Consider the following 4811-nt stretch of genomic DNA (forward strand, 5'->3'; position numbering starts at 1 on the left):
TAGGTTTCATCTTTTTTCTATTGCTTCTTGGCTTTTCTTAATGTTAATTCTATTGTTGTTGTTGTTGTTAAGTGCCGTCGAGTCGCAGGCGACTCATAGCGACCCTCTGAAGGAGAGTCCTCTATGTTTGGGTGCCTTTCATTTTCTCTCCAGGTTCATAGGGTTTCCAGAGACAAGCTATTATGGAAGTGAATGCCACTCCTCCTTCCACACTTGTTTTAATCGGGGAGCTCCACCCCACTCTCAGTCCGCATTGGGTAGCCAACCATTAACGCATTTGACACATTCGTGTCACAGTGGGTGCCTCACAGCACCCACGAGTGACCATGGCACGGCAACTTGTAGAGTTAATTCTGTAGATTTGTAAAATGTTGGAGGTAAATTTTATAACATAAATATCACTCACTCACTACTCATTGCTATGGAATTGGAAGCCACACAGCTGATCCTCCACTGTGTTTGCCTGTGTTAAAATCCTCTTATGCATTTACAAAGCCTGAGGACATCCTGAACGCAATTTTATGAAGGAGTTCCATTGATCCCTATGGTTTTTGGTAGATAGAAAACAATTTTTGGTCTGAATGTTACCACAGACAATTTTAGGATTAGTTAGGAATCATTTACCTTGAGGCAGTGGACTATGTCATCTGCTCACTGCCTCTTGGAATTTTGCTGGTTGAACTTATTTTCATGTGGATCCCATGTGTTTAATAGGGCTCATTGTGACCATATGCTCTAGTAAATCTTATAAGCATTTCTTTTAAAGCAACACTAAATCCTTTTAAGAGGAATTAGTATTTTAACTAATTAGCAAAACAGATTATAACCTAACATGAGAACAGAGGTACTCTCTATATTATCAAAATAGAGTAATATATTTTATTTTTTACCGAAAAGTTTACCAATCTCTTTGCATCAAAAGTTTTCTCATTCATTCTACAAATTCAATGCCTATGAACTAGACATATAATTAAAATATAGGAATAATTAGGTCTTAATTTCTGCCATCAAGTTTCTCATAATGTCAGAAATAAATGTGTACAAGTAATTAGAACATAATATTTTGACATAAATATGATAGTTGTAGGGAAGCACAAAGGAGTGAACTGCTTTTTAAGTCAGTATGGCCAGTGATTGCTTCACATAAATGGTAACATAAAAGCTGGGTCTTGATGTTCTGCAAGATATTAAAGGTGAGAAGTCCCTCAAGGCACAGAGAAAATGATTATTAGGTGAATCATATGAAATTGCCAATCTGGAGGTCAAAACCAGCTAAATACCAGCAATTCCATGTAGGTCAATCAGATAGAAAAGCCTCTAAGATTTGAGAGAGCATTGGTTGTGTGTGAAAGTGGATAGAAGACAGATAGTAATTTTGTACAGCTTAGTAAGGGCCACACTAAGAATTTGGGATTTTAGTTTGCAAGCAATTGGGAGTCATAAAAGGTTTTGACCAATGGATTTATATGTCAAGTCTGTAATTTATAAAGCGTGGATGATGGGCTAGAGGGGACAGTAGTGAAAGCAAAGAGGCTGTTGTATCAGTTCTGATAAGAGATGACAAGGCTTCAATTTTCACAGAGACAGTGAGATTGGACAGGAAGAAATAGAACATTTTAGGACGGCAAATCCATAAGACTTGTCAATCAACTGGATGTGGAGGAAGAGAAAGAATTCAAGAATGACAGACTTTTTAGCTTAAGTGAGAGTAGTGATGGATAAAACAGAAAAGAAAAAACAGACAAGAAGAACAAGAAAAGACCACTGAGAGCAATAGATAATGACGTCAATTTTGAATATTTGAGTATAGAAATAAGACTAGTACTGAGAGGAATGGTTACAACTGATTGTGGCTGAAATCTTGGAAGCCGTAGTGTAGATAAGATTGCCTTGAGATTTCACATGCAGTTTTAATGTAAGATAAACCAGAACAGAAACTGGAGATTTTATGAATATTAAAAGACCTACAGAAACAGCAGTCCTGAAAATTGAGGAGCAGAAGCATTGATAGGGCTGCCAAGTGAGAGTTTTTCTCACAAAGAACACAAAAATAGAAAACAATTTCAAGATACAGTTAGTGGTTAGTAATTATGATTTCCTAAGACATTGATTTTCTGGAGTACAGTGACTATGCATCATATATTATTCTGCCTAATAAAAGTGGCATTTTATAATTAAGATTTTAAATATGATTTTGAGACTTCAAATCTTAGGTGATAGAAAAATTATGTGGTACACTGGAATAAGATTTTTCAGGTCCTAACCTTTTTTAAGTTTTGCACATAAATGTTATGTGATGATGATAATAAGTTGTATGCATTCCAGTCAAAATTCCAATTTTCAGCTGCTCATGTTTTCCTACACACAGACCCACGTTATCATGAATACATACTCCTACCTTACTGTTTACTAAGGAGTACTGCTTATGTTACATATGTAAAAATCCATCTTCTACTAACTCTGTACTATGCATGGAAACAATACTTTCATAATGAAACTAAGGTAAAGGAGTGCAAGAGACTTTCTACTTGTTAACTCTAACTACACTCAAATCTTCGTATAGTGATTCTCAAGGCAAATCTGTACCCCAAGGGGGAAAATACCTTGTGAAGAATCTGTGTTTTGAATATCTTTTTACCCGGCTTGCTGAAACTGAGGAGGACCTGAAGCACTTGCTGCAGAAGATCAAGACCTGCACAAGGTATGGACTGAAGCTCAACGTCAATAAAACAAAGATTCTAACCACTGGGCCAATTGGCAGCATCAGCATGGATGGTGAAGAGATTGAGATAGTTAACAGTTGTAATTTACTTGGCTCCATAGTCAACACTCTTGATAACAGCAGCCAGGAAATCAGGACGATTTGTATTGGGAAAGTCGGCTGTGAGGGACCTCTCAAGAGTACTGAAGAGCATTGATGTCAGGCTGGAGACTAAGGTGCACCTGATCTGGGCTCTAGTCTTCGCAATTATGTGCTATGCATCAGAGAGTTGGACAGTGAATAGGGTTAATAGAAAGAGGATTGATGCCTTTGAGCTGTGGTGCTGGAGACGAGTGTTGAATATACTATGGACTGCTAGGAGTACAAACAGGTTTGTCCTGGAGAGGGTGAAGCCAGAGTGTTCCCTGGAGTCAAGGATTCTGAAGCTTCATCTGACATATTTTAGGCATGTTGCAAGGAGGGACTGGTCCTTGGAGAGGAACATCATGTTTGGCATAGTGGAGGGATGGTGCAGGAGAGGAAGATCCTAGATGAGATGGATCGATTCTGTGACTGGAGTGGTGGGAATAAGTGCGTTTGAGATGGCTAGGTTGGCACAGGATAGAACTGCATTTAGAGCTCTTGCACGTAGGGTCGCTATGAGTCGCAAGCGACTCGATGGCACATAACAACAACAACAACAACAACAACACTATTTAGAGCATGGCACCGTGGAGAAGAATTGTTCACAAGATGCGGTTCAACCTGCTAAAATGGTAACTTTATTCTCTAGAATAGCTCACTATCCAGGTGAGCCCACTCTAAAGCAAAGCCATTGTATTGATTTTCTGTCTAAATTTAAAATAAAATTTGAGCATCTAAAATCTGAGAGCTACCATTAAACTCAACAGGAATACTAATCAAGAGTCAGAGATGTTTCATTGCTGCTTCCCCCTCTGCCCCACCTCCCTCAGGCCATTTATTCTCTCTCTCTCTCTCTCTCTCTCTCTCTCTGTCTTTCTCTGGTTTGCTTAAAAGTTTGTGTACATTGTGTTTCACACTATTCCTCACTCACATTGTGTTGTTTAAAATCATTCTCATGCATTATGTTTTATAAAATTAATCAGCATTGAACCTTGCCCATCATTACCCTGTCTTTTCCTCCGGGTCCTTCCCATCTACTTTCCCCACTCCCTCCACCCGAAAAACTGTGTAACCCCGTGGTTTTGCCTCTACCCATTCTCAGCTCCCTGCCCCTTTACTATTTACACATGTTTTACTAGTTATCCTTCTGTTTTTACAATAATGGTCTTATGCAGTATTTGTTCTTTTGAGACTACTCTCATTCACATTGTTGTTTTGCTGTTGAGTTTTTTGCAATTCATAGGGACACTATGTACAAAGCTCTAAGCCCTGCTCTATCCTGTGCCAACCTTATTTTCTCTGACACACCTACCCCCATTACCCCAGTCACTGAATCAATCCATCTCATTGCGAGTCTTCCTCTCTTGCACTGTCCCTCCACCCACCACCCCCAAGCATGATGTCGTCTCCAAAAACTGGTCCCTCTTTGCAACATGCCCAAAGTTTGTCAAATGAAGCTTCAGAATCCTTGCATCCAAAGAGCAGCCTCATTTCACCCTCTCTAGGGTGAACATGTTTGTGTTCTCCTAGAAGTCCACAGTATATTCAATACTCTTCTCCAGTACTACAGCTCAAAGGCATCAATTCTCCTTCTATTATCCCTAATCTTTGTACAGTTTTCTGATACATAGCAAGTAATTAATTGCAAAGATCATGGCATAGATCAGGTGCACCTTAATCTCCAGACTGAAATTTTTTGTTCTTTAGTACAGTGGAGAGGTCCCTGATAGCAGACATTTCTAATGCAATTCATCTTTTAATCTCCTAAATGCTGGTACCAAGAGTGTTGATTGTGGAGCTAATCAAATTAAAACTGTTAACAATCTTAATCTCTTCACCATCTATCATGAAGCTTCCAATCAGGTCAGTGGTGAGAATCTTTGTTTACTTGATATTGAGCTTCAATCCACATTGAAGGCTGCATGCAGTCCTTGACCTTCTAAAGTAAGCGCTTCAGATCCTCCTC

The sequence above is a fragment of the Elephantulus edwardii genome, unplaced genomic scaffold (assembly GCF_000299155.1).
Source record: "Elephantulus edwardii isolate Elephantulus edwardi_28Jun2011 unplaced genomic scaffold, EleEdw1.0 scaffold00069, whole genome shotgun sequence".
In the NCBI taxonomy this organism is placed as follows: Eukaryota; Metazoa; Chordata; class Mammalia; order Macroscelidea; family Macroscelididae; genus Elephantulus; species Elephantulus edwardii.